The sequence below is a fragment of the Takifugu flavidus genome, chromosome 8 (genome assembly GCF_003711565.1).
Source record: "Takifugu flavidus isolate HTHZ2018 chromosome 8, ASM371156v2, whole genome shotgun sequence".
In the NCBI taxonomy this organism is placed as follows: domain Eukaryota; kingdom Metazoa; phylum Chordata; class Actinopteri; order Tetraodontiformes; family Tetraodontidae; genus Takifugu; species Takifugu flavidus.
The window spans coordinates 8,089,148-8,105,166 of record NC_079527.1 but is presented as its reverse complement, the minus strand read 5'-3'; the positions used below and the strand labels follow the sequence as shown (position 1 = coordinate 8,105,166).

At 46.9% G+C, this 16,019-nt stretch overlaps 1 long non-coding RNA gene across 1 annotated transcript; it reads right to left on the bottom strand.

The window, feature by feature from the left end:
• Positions 1-12,399: 12,399 nt before the first annotated feature.
• On the bottom strand, positions 12,400-15,580 carry LOC130530680 (uncharacterized). The gene is made up of 2 exons (XR_008951898.1): positions 15,426-15,580; positions 12,400-13,158 (listed from the first exon to the last, which is right to left on the bottom strand). It is a non-coding gene; the product is annotated as an uncharacterized LOC130530680 (long non-coding RNA).
• Between the last annotated feature and the right edge of the window lie 439 nt (positions 15,581-16,019).

Here is a 16,019-nt window from a genome sequence, read left to right as displayed (position 1 = left end):
TAGGTGAAGGGGGGGAATCGATGGCTGCTCCGCTGAGGTCCAGAGGTGCTGAGCTGGACTTTTGGAAGGGCCTGCACTCTGTCCTGCCTGTCTTGGGCGTGTAAGGTCTCGATCCGACTTGACCATCTCATTAATTGGACACAAACGCACATTAACAGGCATCGATGCTCGTGTAGGTTTGGGTTTTGGGCTGTGAATAAAATCCATCTTAACCTGATTAGCGTTAGCAAAATAAAAATATGTCGAACAGATTTAATACAGTCTCTCTAACTGTGCAATCAATACGGTAGACCTCGGTAGATATCTGGCATCTCTCATTCTTACGCCAGGACGGGGCTACGCCAAAATCTATGATTAAAGCCACGGCAGCTGAGAGCAGGTGGATACCCTGCAGCCCAGTTAGCGTTTCACTGCAGATGACAATCAAACGAACATGCTCAGTGGACTAATAGTAAATGACACAAAATTGCACTCCATTGACAGTATTGAATTCCTAAAGGTACTGCTGCAGCGAGCAATTACAGCTCTCTATCACGCACAATTTGAAAAAACATCATTCTGCTGTAATGGAAATGTTGTTGCTGACATTTTCCCTCATGGAGGAAATGAGGAGCCGTGTTTAATATGCACCGAGCAAACACGGAGGAGAAATATGCAGATGGCTGTGGTCGGTGCGAGAACAACAGAGGAGGTTTGCACGTCTGAAATAATAAAATAAAGCAATAACGGCGTCTGGGGGGTCTCTCCTCGAGCCTCCAATGAGAGGGAGCGGGCTATGAAATTTTATCAGCGTGTCGTAAAACTCGGTCATGTGTCGCTGGGTTTCCATCGTCATTTCTTTTGGGTTTCCACTTCATTTAGTGGATGGACTGGAAACCAGAGAGCCACTGAGTCATAAAGATGTATATGCACACACAGGAACAATTTAATCATGAGAAGGTGCGCATGACACATGCATAAAATATATTATTATTGTTACGATCGTTGTTGTTGTTGATGATAGTGAGGTGTACGCTACCAGTGTATTTCTATAGCCCACAAAATAATGCACGTAAACATATACAGCAATATACAATTTGCTTTTCGGCTGGCAGTGAGCTGAGGCAGCCTTAAACCAGTCGTTTCCCCACCAATCCTGTTATCGCTGGGATTTGTTCTGCTGGCCTCATAAAAGATTATTCCTGGAGGAGAAAGAATAGACTTGATTAGCTAGACAGCAGTTTAATGGGATTGTCAGAGGCCCTACAATAAATCAGCTTTTGTGATTAAATGGGATCTCCAGTAAAAGTTGTATGTCTCCAAATCAATAACTATTGAATGTTGCCCCCTTTGTTCCAGGCGATGTTAAACAAAAGAGAGAAGGGGAAAAAAACGAAAAAACAAAACCAACCTTTCCGGTCCGTTAATGACCCTAAACTCAGGGGTAAGAAGGGGACTCACTTCTTTCTTTCTTTCTTTCTTTCTTTTTTTCTTTCTTTCTTTCTTTCTTTCTTTCTTTATTTTAACTCAGAGGCAGCCTGGAAACAAAAAAAAGGGGGGCGATGGGGAGATTTGTATTTAGAGTAAAGACGAAAGCACATGGGAATCGTTGGGGCATTAAGTAAAAGCAAATGGACTTAAGCAGATGTGGATGCATCATAATTGGGCTGATACTGTAAAAGCTTTGGGCGTCTCTAATGGGCAGCCTCAGACAGCTTCCCACTCCTCTCCTCTGTCTGTCTCCATGTGATCACAGGGTCAAAACAACAGGAGCATAACTCACCACCCCGCTGAACACTTGAAAAAGGAGCTGAGCTTTATGCATGAGCGGGAATAAACTGGTGCAGAGGCTCTGAGTCTGCAGCCAGCCCCTGGCCCCGCGCAGCGATGGAGACCTGCTCGGGTCAATTAAGGAGCGGCTGCTCTGATTCCTCCGTGCATATTAACCTCCAAACATGGCCAACACTCAGAGATGTGACCATACATCATCACACGGGGTTAAAAAGAAAATAACATTGGTCATCAGGGTTTTATTTTGAGCTAAATAGATATGGGATTTGGGTTTTGCACAAGGTATCAGGAGGTTAAAAGATTTATTGATGTTCTGAAGCGCATTGCGCTTTTGTGCAAAAACAGGAGAAGGGGGCATTCATCAAAGCACTATAAAATGCTCATATAACAGAAAACATCAGCCTAGCAGAACATTAATGACTTCTTTCACTCAAGTAAATCTGTGTTTCTCCATAAAACACAATTCACATAGTAAATAAAGCAATTTGTAATCATGAAACTAGTCAGTAATAAGTGTTAAATCAACAGTGTTTTCATACAGTAAAGAATTCAGCAACAAAATAGATACAATGTGCCATGAAAACAATGTTAGATCCTTGTAATCCCTGGTAAAAGTTCCCACACTCTCCTCTTGATTATGTATCTGGTGGGATTTTCTGCCAGTTCTGGGGAAATTACCTGAAATGCAGCTTTTATAAGGTATATATGAGTATGAGTGAGTAAAACCATATGTGTGCGTGTGCGCTTGTGTGTGTATTTGTACTGATACAAATGTCAAAACTTAAAAATAACCTGACTCCCTGAATGTGACAAAAAGACTAATGCACTAATAATCAAATCACACCTCTATATTCAAATCTATATATTTAGAATCTGTTTTGTGTCCCTCTAACATGTAGCTCTGCTAAAATGATGCAGCCTTGAGCGTTTAAACCTTTGTAGAAACAGTAAAAAAAGGCCTTTTTAACAACTAAACTATGTGAGGTCTGAGGAAAACAGCAACCCTGTGCCAAGACAATTCTGAAAGACTTTTTAAAGACTAAATTTGTCTGTAAGGATTCAATGGAGTCAGGGCAGATGAGGACCAGAAACCGTCACCTGAAAGGCACCGGAGCAACTTTTGACCCACTTTTGTTGGAAGCCAGTTTCCCCCCCTTCATCACCCTCTTGTGTAATCACGTCGGCTGAAGTCTGTTGAGCAGCTGCGTCTGCGGCTCTGCTCTGTATCTGCGCTGATGTGTGCAGAACTAAGCTCTGACTCACCCCTCCACTTCACACATCACATCAGATCACAGGGTTGGGAGAGCGTTCCAGGTCCGACCAGTCCACTCTTACATTCCTGCCGCTTTGATACTGGGGGGGCTCCCACGTGTCTGTCCATCATCATTGTCTCCCCTCTCCTCCACCTCCAAAACCTCCTCTAATACCCCCCGTACACAAACCCGCCACTCTCTCTCCACATCCTCCCCCAGCTCAGAGGAATTTGTCAGCTCTGGACAGTGTTTCATTTCTTTACAGGCCACAGGTTTGATAGCTTAATGGCCCCCGCAAAGAGGAGAACAAGCACGCGTGGAGCTTTGCCCGTACTCAATCCATTCAAGCCAATCTTGGGTTTACTGCGCTGGCCGGCTCATTGCGGTGACGATACATGAACTAGCGTGCTCTGGTTATAGGAAGACTCCCATAAAACTTTATGATTCAGATGTACCTTTCCAACGCCGCAGCTGAAGGGGCGCAAGGACAGCTCACAAGGAGACGCCATTGTCCAGGGTCGAAATGCGTTTCGCACAAAGAAGCATCGGCCTGAGCTGGGTCCATCTCCCTATTCAGCTTCAATTCTCGCTGAGCCACAGCAGAGCTGCTCTTTGTCAGCGCTCTTTCGCCGCCTTTCACTCTGACATCAACAAGTGCGAGTGGCGTCTTTGTGGCCCTCTGCGCCTTGACGGCCTGTTCAATTACCAGGCTGAAAGCAGGCGGCACAAAGCAGCCGAGCACGGGCCGATCTCGCCACCTGAGAGCGCTTCACTGCAGTTTCAAAGCGGTGAGCACCTTAGATGACGGTTCCAAATGCAAGGGGAAAAAAGGGTTTCGTGTCACATGGTCAGTTCCAGCAGCCGTTGCTCATCAATCGCTGCTCAGCTTGAGCCAGCTAGTGCTGAAAAACACCCTGACACACAGGCGGAGGACACGAGCATTCTCCAAGCCTGAACTTTGAACATTGCATCAAATTAAAATGACAATTTTATTTTCAGAATGATGCTGATGGACCTTTATCAACTGTTTGGGTGGGTTCTCAGCTCTGTGGTTAGCTACTGACCTTCAAACCCTGTTTGAGGGACAATCCCATGATGCTACTGTTATCACCCTCCCCCAAACACACACACACACACACACACACACACACACACACATACATACCTTCATTCCTTTACCTCTGCCTGTAATAACGAGGCTTATGGTCATTTTCTGCTGTAGGACATTTTATGGCAGTCATAGCTGTGGTTGTTGGCCAGTGGCTGCAGCAGCCTGGCTGAACGAGGCACGAGCTGACCCTGAACCGCCACCCCTCCAGCGTGCATCACTGGCTCGGCAAAGAGAAGCCAAGTTTGGCGGCCAGGTCTGATCATGACAGAAGAAGTGTAGGGGGGTTAATCTCAGGTGTTGTGAGCAGGTTTTAATATCTGTGGTCGGTGAGGATGCGATATGGGGGATAATTGCTTCTGGGCTTGTCACAGATGGTGCTGGTTTATCTGTTAACTACAGCCAGGCCAGAGCTCTGTCAAGGACATTTTTATTGCTCTGATCTCCTGATCTGAGCTGGGCAATGTCAATCGGAGGCAGTCGTGTAGATGGAGGAATTTCTGTGCAGCTCTATAAAACAGTTTTTAACCTGATTAACTTATTATCAGAAACAGTTGCAGAACATCATCTTTGCAACTGTGCAGCCACAGATGTGGACAAAGTGTGCACAATAGTTAGATTTGGCCTCATTCTTATGAACCATGTTTGTTTAATGCAACAGTAGCATCAGAGGACCACATGCAACTGGTGACTGCTTATGGATAAGAGCTGAAATAATCTCCAATAAACTCCAACACTCACTGTAAATGAAAAGAAACAAACTTCTCTTTGAAATACAATGCAGACAGTTTTACACAGCAGGTGATAATTAGTCACCAACGAAAACCGCGCTTTCACACCCAGGCCAAAGGCAGAGCAGAACGTCAACTCCCAAACAAAGACAGAAAAGCAAGAGTGGCAGGGAGCAGCAGCCTGCCTCTGATCAGAGCTATTCTGAGCAGCCTCCCTGTCAGAACACGCCACAGATGAGGTCTCTCGAGGCGTGGAGAGAGCTGTCATAACAGGACGCCTTGAGGGCCATTCGATCAGGCAGCACAGAGAGGTGTCTCTCTCACACACACACACACACACACACACACACACACACACACACAGCCACCGTGTGTGAGTGCTCCTAGTTACACAGCCTGAGTAGAGCCCCGCTGACAGACAGACATCAGTCAGGGGTCTTTATCTTTCCTTTCCTTCTGCATCTATTTTCTCCTTTTCTCTCTCAACTTTGAGCGCACGGGGGGGTGGAGCATCACTGACAGCTCTGCTTAAATATTTATGCTGACAGGGAAAAGACAAGAATGTTATCTCCAACAAGATTTGCTCCCATATCAACACATGTTCGGCCTAAGACTCACACATGATATATTTGCTTCCTAGACCCACCCCGACCGACCGGCCCCACCCCGCCCTCCACCCTCAGCCTTTAGTTGAAAACGCATGTGCCTGAATGAAGAGATGGAGCACCGCGATAAGAAAGAAACGCAGCTGCTCTCCTTGGCTGACCTCATCATCGGCGTGTGAAGAAAATAACCTGCAGTTCAAATGAGCAAATACATAAGACAATAAAAAAAAAACTTTACACACTTTCTGAGAATAACACAACATGACCTCTCACGCTCACCCTAAGTTTCCCTCTCAGCTTTCCGACACAGATGGGCTGCGGTTACTGCACTACGGACCCCCCCTCAGAGACATATGTGTGAGAATGAGGCAGCACTGTACACAGATGCCACAACTTATGTGGAGCACGTCCCATTAAAGGAGGGTGGACAGCTTCTCCAATCAACAGATCACCTTTTTCAAGCAGCCCTTTGTTCCCAGCCCCCCAGCAGCTGGCAGCAATTAGCTGCCAGGACAGGACGCAGCGCTGCAGCTTGCCAGTCAAGTCCATTATAGTGAAGCACGGGTGTGGCACCACCAGAGCCGGGAGCTATAAATCAGGGAACGATGCTCTGGAATGCCATCAGCAAAAAAGAAAAAAAAGAAAAAAAACTTCATTATTAAGGTTTAAAGGGAACTGCACGGTTCCAAACCAAACTGTTTCTGGGGATTTAAACTTTGAATCGGAGGGGTACGTGTCTGTGGTCCAACCAGCGGCCCGCCAAGTTTACCCTTGAAAAATCTTATCGCTGACAGCAATAATAAATTGCAATCCGATCGATCAATTATAGACCAGCTTGAACCCCTTAAGTCCTTAAGAATGAGCGGCCGGGGGAAAAAAAAAATCAATTTGCAATTTACATCAGGCTGATGAGTGTTGAAAACACTGAATAAGAGACAGCTCCCATGATTCCGGGATAATTACAGCCAACGCAGGACTGTAGAATAAACATGACGCTGGCTCGGCTAATTACTGCGGCTGTCACAGCGCCTGAAACTCCAGCCATGTTTGTTGTCAGGTATCACAGAGGGGAAGGGAATTGTGATGCATCAGCGGGCGGCAAGTGTGTGGTGACAACCATTTAGTAGTCGGACTTCCTGGAAATGTGACTACCTGGCTGTGACACAATGGTGCCGCTGGAGACAGGAGGCTACTTAGGTTACTGCCCATATTGAGCCAGGATGGTGCCTCGGGTGCCAGAGGCTACTGCCAGGGGAGCTACTCCTCAAAGCCACTGGACCCGTGGTGAAATGAGATCTCTGCAAGTACCAGAAAAGCAGCGGACTATGAGTCGGTTCTAATATTCCTGCAGGCAGCCTGGGATGTGGAAGGCAAGAGTCGTTTTCATCCTCTGCCTCTGTCTCGCTCACAAACAGGCGCGACGCATCAAGATTGCCGCCGTGTATTTTCGGCAAAGACACCGGCACACAGCCGCACATGCAGAGGTCTTAATGCAAGAGCGGAACCGCAGGAAGATGAATAAATAGTCATGGTCCCCACCGTGTTTTGTTTTGGTGAAGAGACAGAAACAAGAGGCAGAAAAAGGAGCAGACTCAAAGGGTTAAATGTTGGCCAAAAAAAGTGGAGAGGGGACAAAAGCTCCTTTGTAAGGGACAGAAGTTTCCCCGGAAAGGAGGGGAGTGAAAAGAAAGCCACCACTGGCCGGACCCCCAGACCATTGTAAGCAAAGGGGAGTGCAGCCACGCATGACAGATGTCCCGGGCCATTGTTTCCCCTGCAGCCTCCTCTCTGCCTCCTGCTCCGACTTTGGAATTCCACGAGACGGCCTCAGCCTGGGCAAGTCGTTCAGCGCGCCTCGCGCGTTACCCGGCATTCTCTGCCACCTTCCCTGAAATTCCCAGGCACTGCGGAATTCAGGAATGTGCCAGTGTTACAAGAGCGGGGGCTGTCAGAACCTTCCTCTGGACAGGCATGAGCGGGACCACCCAACAGAGCAGCAAAATGCTGCGCCCATCAAGGAAATACTCTCGTAACAGTGGAAGCTGCGACAACGTGACCCAGAAATCAATAAGGATCAATAGTATTTCCAATCATCCAGGTTATACCTAGTTTAGCCTCCAGTCCATTGGGGGGGGGGGGGACCAGAAGTAAACTGTTAACCGAAGGACAGGTGGAGGCTTTCTGCAACATGAAGAGGCGAGATGTGGTGTTTTTATTTTATTTTTACAAAGCAGAAGCATTTTTAAGTCCCCATTCAGCAGCCCCCCATGTGGCAGAGCTGCAGCGGCTGCTTGTCAGGCTGTCACTCACAGCCACAGTGTGCCAGTGGGAAGTGATGGCAACAATGGTCCCAGTTTGGTTAATGGCTGAGAGAAACAGCAGACAGTCCTTCATTTCTACGCCTCGCTAACACACTGTCTGTTCTCTGTCCCATTCTTCTCCTTTTGGCCTCAGCCACATTCTACACTCACTCACTCACACTCCAATCAGTTACCCCACCCCCGCCCGCCTGTTAACATTCATTTAAAAAACAACCCCACTCACACACACACACACACACACACACACACACATTCCAGCGGAGCACGAGCATGAGAGAGTGACAGAGAGCCGGAAAGAACTAAACAGAATGGAAAAGTCTGTTTGAAAGCGATGAATGTTTACCAGGTGGATCAATGGCCGGCGGATAAATCATTGGGCGAGTTGCACTAATGCAGACCTGCCCCTCCAACAAGTGCGAACCCTCCACAGCACACGGGCGCGAAACCCCGCTGACCCCACACTAAACCCTGCATCAGCACAAATCCAACCGCCGCTAGCCGGGGCGCAGCCCTCCAAACTTTACAGCAACGCAGCTTTTTTTTTTTTTTTCTCAAAATGATAGAACCCTGAGAATCTCTCTGTGTGGCGGCACCCTGCAGCTAATCTGTGCAGTTTTGGTGACCTTGTGCAAACTCCATGTGTTAGGAGCTTCTATTTACTCTGATAAATTCCATTCAGCTCAATCGCATTTATAAAGCATGGCTGGAAAAACAGCTGAGCAGAGTGTCGCACAATAGCATTAAAATACAGAGACGGGATCAAAGGGTTTAGAGATAAAAGAGACCAAATCTCACCGTCAGAGGCCAAGCAAGAAGATGTGCGTCAAGAAAAGGGTTTGTTTTTTTTAAAACAGGCACCGAGGGGGGCCCACACAAGGTGGAGGCAAACCTTTCAAATAGTAAATAATTCAATTTTCTTCTATTGACTAATAGCTACGCACAGCGATTTGAAACAGGCAGCCCACAGATGGGGGTGACTTCCGTGGCGCATGATGGTATAAACACTGTTGTAGCCCCAGGAGGAGTCATGTATCATCGGACCTATAGAGACACGTGAGAGACACGCTTACAGATTCAAATGGCCTATTAGTAAGCTAAAGCGTGATCATCCTCAGTCAGCATTCCTTTTAAATATTTCCTAGTGTTCTTTTTTGAAACAACATCAACATCTGTGAATGCATCCCAAATCCCCCCCTTTCCCTTTTTACTCTAAATCTGCACATCTGTTTGATTACTGACTCATAAAGATGACTCTCAAACAGAGCTGAACCCCCTCGGTCATTTCCTGTGACTCATATGTGTCACGTCTGTGTCATACAACTCTGTAACCTAATGTTTCTCCTTGTAACTACTCCAGGTTCTTATTTCATGGAACATGTGCTGTCCTTTCCCTCGCTGCCCCGGAAGTGCACGAGTGAACCGCCGCTACGTCGCCGGAGCTTATTGCCCGTCTCGTCTGTCAGGTTAACGTCAGCTGAGAGCCAACATTAGCGTCTTTCTTAACGCGCTCGTGTCCGGTGGCACCACTGAAATCTTAGAGCAGGAACTCACTGTGGCCCCCTCCCACTTCTTCAACTGAAATGTCCTCCATAACTCAGCAGCTCTGACCTCCAGACCAGCAGGTGGAGAAAAGCTCGACATATGGCCGTTCGTCGTCCGCAGGCCGAGCCCGCACCCAGCCGGCGGACCCCTGGGTAAAATCGAATGAATGCATGTAAACATTTAGCCCCCCGTGCACCGTGCCACGATCCCCTGCGTGAGCTTAGGTGACCCGAGTCAACATCAATCAGAAAGAACACAATGGGAAGAGGCGCATGGGAAAAAGAAACGGGGTCAGCCTCACGTCCAATAAGAGAATTCGGATGGCATTGTGGGAACAGATCAGTCCTGGTCTCCTGGCTCTGGGCACTCCTGCCCCTTCAACCGCAAGGGGCAATTATGAGGAACCCTCCATGCATCCGCTTCGGAGATGAGTGTATAATCTACTTGGGAGGATTTACAACTAATCTGCCATTTTTGCTCTCCAAATTAAATCACAATAGGATACATGCATCGATATGATGATTTCAAAGGGAGGCCAGGAGGGGGGGGGGGGGGGGGGGGGGATTTACAGACGGCCGGGGCGGCATTTGCAAGGATTTGCAAATGATACAAGACAAAATGTTTTGGTTTTTTGGCTTAGTTGAAACAGTCCGAAATGATAACAGCCCCAAAAAACTTAAATTGAGCCACAACAGTCCAGAAGCTCTTTCTTACAGCTGAGCAAAGCTCGATCTCCAGCATCAAGTAACTGGACGGAAAATGCCTGTTTTGGCGGTTGGGGGGACAGAATTACCCTATTTGACTGTGTCCTGAGATAACAACTATCAGCAGAGTCATGCAGGAGTAGTCTCGCCTTCCCTGCTGCAACCTGCTGCAATCATAGCGTCATCCTGGGGTCCAGTTCTATCAGCCTGGAGCAGCTACATTAGAATCCCAGAGATAATGACAACTGACAGAACAATGACTCTGCTCCTGTCTGGGCGGCGGCAGCAGCAGTCAGGCTAAACAGGCTTAAAACACACACATATGAAGTTGGTGTGGATCCTCAAATATGCCTCGCCTTTTTTAAATCAGCGCCAGACGGTAAATTCACAACAGTCTTTCATCTCTGCTGCATTCTCAGAATCCCGTCACCTTCCACGGATCAACGCCGGCTGGAGCCTGGGCCGCCATCCACAGATGCAAACACACGGGTTCAACACTTCAAGCACTGATGTGGGAGGAGACCCGATTCACCAGTGAGAGGAGAGCTGCAAACAGACCCTGGACAGGTTCTCTTAGTCCAGTTCTGCAGTCCAATATTAAGCTGGAGCCCAACATTGAGAAATGATTCCTTATTTACTGTTAATGTGGTCACTTGGTGGCTGAGGTTGGGGGGTACAGTTGTCAACCGTGATCACTAGAAACTGCTGAAAATAGACGTCTTCAGCTGCTCCATGACTATATTCACCCCACCCCTGACCCCCCCCCCCCCCCCCCCCCCCCAAATGAATCCTGCAGAGATGCTCCACTGCCAGGATGAGCTCCATATTTTTCATTTGTTATTGCATAAGCAGCAGAGGAGGACAAGAAATGTTCTGTGGGAAGACAAATCCATAAACAGCATTAGCTAGTGGCTCCTTTCATCTCTCTCGTTCACTACCCCCCCCCCCCCCCTCCACCAGCGCTGCCTGGTCCCAGGACGGTGGCCGGCGTCTCTGCCCACTGCGCCTGCTGGAGCACGGGGACCTGCAAGAATGGAGCCTATTCAAGAGCCTGGCCCCCAGATGCTCACCAAAACGGTCCTTGAGGCTAAAGCAGGAGCAGAGAGCAGGAAAGGGAGATAGCAATCTGATAGCCTATCATTACCAGTCCAAATAAAGGCTCAGGCTCCACCACTGCACCCGCCATTGTGGCTATAAGCGACACTCTCTTTGTTTCACCTATAACAGCGAAATAGTTAATGTAATTGCAGTTAAATTCTCTAACATGTTACATTGATTCAAATCCCTGGTGATTCATTTAGGAGTGGTTAGCCTTCCATTAAACTAACTTTCCCTCTAACGCCACAGTCACCTTAATGATTAGGTCTGTTGGGGGATAATGAGGAAATGCACGATTTTTAATTGCACCCTGTCCTCTTCAGGATCAAACCCCCGCTGCTGCTGCCGCTAGTGCACAAAGCTGATGTGATGTAAAGGGAGAAAAGGTACAGATCAATGCAATATTAATGTATCAATCAGCACCAAGGTATCCAGCAGCAGGGGAAACAGCAATGTGGCCCTTGAAAACATGACCCTCGGCCATACGATCCCTGCACTGCTCCTATCTCTGAGTGATAACATATATCGAATATAGACTCAAACATGGCCCCGCTCCCTGGGGTAATGACAGAGGAGTGGACGGTGGATATAAGCTGTCAGGCTGGCCTCCTCATGTGTATATTTGTGAAAGATCCTTTCTCGGGAATATCATCTGACTAAAATATCCAAATAGTGCCACCTTTATCTTTAACACACTTTAGAAGATGTGGCAGTGATTTTAGTTGTCACCAAGAGTTTTGTTTTCCATATTATATTCTTAATACTTCATAATTTGCAGTGAGCTGTAAAAGGGCCAGTTTTAAATATTTTATGAGATCCAAGCAAGATTCAGTTCCAAATTAATCGAAAGGTTGTGCTGCACTGCTGACAAGCCTGACACCTAGTGGCCAGAATCTAGTGGTGCAGTTGAAGAAATGGGCAAAAAAAAAAAAAATGAGAACAGTGCTCATCGGTACTCACTTGGCAGCATTTCAGTCACGTTTTCTACTCAAATGTGAAACATTCAACATCTCCTAAGATTATTGAAATATCAAAGGTGGCAACACAAACAAAACTTCGTTTTAATTTCACAATTTATCTCACTGCAGCGCTCAACTTGCGCGAAGTACGCACGAGTGTAATTCAGAGAAATGCAGATTTGGCAGCGCCTGGTGGGGAGAAACCAGATTGCGAAATTTGAATAGCAGTTCTCCATTTTCCCACTAAATATGTGGGCGAACCTACGGTGGCCGCGGGAGGACAAAATGAGTTTTTCCATTACTGCATCTACAAATACATCAAATCCAAATGTTTATTGTTGCTGATGTGTTTAGAGGTTAGATGAGGACAATTAGTGAAAGTAAATTTTAATGTCATCACCTGCACCAAGCAGCCTGCATTCATACATTTAAATAAAATCATGTTGAAATACATCTGTTTAAATGTCAAATGTCACAGAGAGCACATTTAAAAGCAGTCAGGTTCACTAAAATCCAGACCATTATACAGACCTGGAAACAACAATACAATATTAAAATCAGTTTAATGTGAATATAGACGATGTTCTGTAAGTGACGATTTCGTTTTTTTTAGACTTCAGAAACACCGTTTCCACACCTGCTGCTGTCTGACCAGTGACCTGTCTGGAGAACAGAGTGCCAAGTCTCATTCCAGCATGATCCAGAGCGCCGTAACAAGGAGCAGGGTCATAGGTAAGGCGACGGACGTTGTGTGTCACACCTGCAGCACCTGCTGCCTTTATAAAGATCCTGAAGTGAGCACACCAGTGGGTCCCCCAGCTGTTGAGTCTGAAGCGGAAGAGGAGCTCATCCACAGCTTCATCAAAGGGACGCTGCAAGAGCTCCAGAGCAGCAGAAGCTGAACGTTACCAGACACCTTCACGCTTCCTCACGGTGAGCCTGTTTCCATGTCCTGAGATGTTGAAGATTTCCTTATGGAAACCATCCTGTTTGGTTGACAGTCATGGTTGTCTGTTAGGTGGCCTGAGGATGAGCCCACAGCTGTGGTGTACCTTCATCTTCTTCCTCTGTTTTTGCAGTGAAGAGACAGTTGTAGCAAAGCCCAGATCAACGCGGCACGTATTTCCATCACATTTATGGATCTTTAAACATGTTGTAGATATTGCTATTTTATTTATTTATTTTTTAATCTGCTTTTCCTAGATGGCGTTTACATCAGGTGGGAAAAGGAGGCAATACCTTCCACGTCCTCAAAAGACATTCTGAGGGGACCTTTAGCCATGATTTTAGCCGCTATCTGGATAAAATCAAGACTAAAGCTTTTGTGGAGTGGCTGGCCAGCACCAAGGAGAGGTGAGGTAAAGCTGTGCTGCAACTAATATGGCTCATTCCAACACTTTTCTCTGATTTTCAATCATTATTGTTGTTATTATTCTTGCAGGTGTCGTGAAGCTATTTTCCAACCAGCACAAATTTAGACTAATCCAGATTATCTGAGAGGTGGCTCAACAGCATCAAAGATCCTGCACATCAAAAATCGCATTTTGTTTATTTGTTCACAGACATAAAGTACAGTTTTATTCCATAAAATCAGAAAGGTAAAGCAGAGTAATCATCTGCAATCTCCCAACTTCCTTTTTTATTTTGTTGGCTGACTCGTGGATTACTGGAGAAAACACGCACGTCCTCGGTCATGGGCTTGTTTTTATTTTCCTGCTATAGGAATGAAGGTCAGTGATTGATGTAAAGCCAGATGCATCGTGGGTTCAAGTCTGATGCACACAAATGTATTTTCAAATGGTTTAATTTTAGAATAAAATCTCATAATGCTATGATAAAGACTTTTCTGCTTGATCTTTTACTTCAATATGATTTTTTAAACATTTGTATTTGACTTCAGCATTTATATGTTCCTATAAATATTCATAAGTTTGAAGGTAAATATTAGAAATGTTTCCTCACTGGATTTATCTTAAACTTTAGTTTCCATTTATTCTACAGATTAAAATGACACTTCTAATATACATTTCTATATATACACACACATATGAGGTATTTGTGTAAAACATTACTAAACAAATAAAATGTGAATTTTCTCTCAATTTCTACCAAAGATTTAACAAAATGTGTTGGTAAGGGGTACAGTCCAAACTATATTCCCAGCCATTTGTTACCGTCAGCGACGTTATTTTCAAAATAATTTATTTTCAAAATAATTTTATAACCTGTTATCCTTTGGAACTGGCTATAAATTTTCTGTATTTTTTAACAAAACCTGAGTTTCAAGATGATCAATGTCAAGTGTTTTTTTTTTTTTTTTAAATGTTAGGTTAATTGCTGAAGATACAGTAAGTGTGTGGAAAAGAACACGTCTCGTCCATGTAAGACGTGACCAGAGGGGGGCGCTGTCGAACAGAGAATGAGAACCAGGCAATAAAAGGCTGATTTTAGAAACATCTAAGCGGGAATAAAGGAGAGAATCGGCCAGGAAAGGAGCCCCTGTGGGTGCGGATGGATGTGTTTTATTCCAGTGACGCAGTCTGCAGACAAGAGCCGCAGTGCTGAATAGTTATCATGTTGTGAAAGTGTGCGTGGCTTTTTTTTGGTGGGGGGGGACTGAAGGATATGTGGATGGGTCGATGGGGATGGAGGTTCGCTCATGTGTGGGGTGGGGGTGGACTGGACTTTGGAGGGGTAGTAGTGTGTCTGTCACATTGAGAAATGAGGGTGCAGCCGGGGTGGGGGCTCCGGGCTCCGGGCCACAGTCATGATGTAGAGATGCCCCCCCGCTCAGTCTGGCTCTCTGAGGGGGGAGAGAAGGAGGAAACACCGGCAGAGTTCGACGCTGTGATCTCAGTCATGGGTTGAAATGGGATCGTTAGAAAACCCCGTTCGGGGGTTGGAGGTCGTGGCGGGGGGGTCCTCATTGAGTCCTCGGAACTTCTGATGAAGGTCCGAAACGGCGAGAAACGTGGCCGCGACGCTCCCGAGACAACGTTGGATCTTTATTTTTAACCACAGAGACAAAATATATGGCGACGCATTCCAGGGGAGCGGTGTGTGTGCGCGCGTGTGTGTGTGCGTGTGTGTGTGTGTGTGTGTGTGCGTGTGTGTGTGCGTGTGTGTAGGTGTGGCCGTCTGCGAAGTAGGTCGACCACCTTCACGCTTTAAACGCAGCTTTTCTAGTTCGCTTCACGCCAACGAGCGCGTTTCCGTCCCTCGGTGCGACCCCACCCAGGAGGACCGGGCTGTGCCACCTCCAGCACCGAGGACACCCCCCTTCCCCAGCTGGGCAGACCGGTGCCCCCAACCCTTCTCATTTCACATGACATACCTCCGTATTGGGGTTGATCCAGATGGTTTCCCGTGGACACGCACGCAAACCAGAGGCAGTGGGCCAAAGTGGGAGGACGCTGCTGACTCAGCCTTGACTGCTGCATTAATTTATCTGCACTGCAGTGCTCCGCCACCTCCCTTCCCCTTCACTTTTCCTTGCCTCCCCCCCCCCGTCCTGCACTCTCGCTCGGCCATCCGGGAGCATCGCGGCGGAAACAGTCGACACGCACCGAAGAGCAGCGTCCTGCATTGTCTCCATCTGTGGATGATGCGGGACCAGATCCGAAGGCGCGCAGGTGGACAGTCCAAAACAGTGCATGCGCGAAACAAGGGATGGGGGGAGAAGAAGAAGAAAGGGGGGCTATGGGAGAGGGAAGAAGATGCAGTCCACCTCTTTATTATTTGTAAATATAAATGGCTCTAATTTCACCCCCCCCCCCGTGAACAGATGAATGAGCTCCAACATTCCAGTTTCTGCTCTAACATCTTGAGGTTATGATGAGTTTAATGTCACACTTCTCCAGGCTATTTACTTTACGGTGGACCACAAGCCTCACGGATGGACTGCACGATAATGGGACTCCAGTCCATC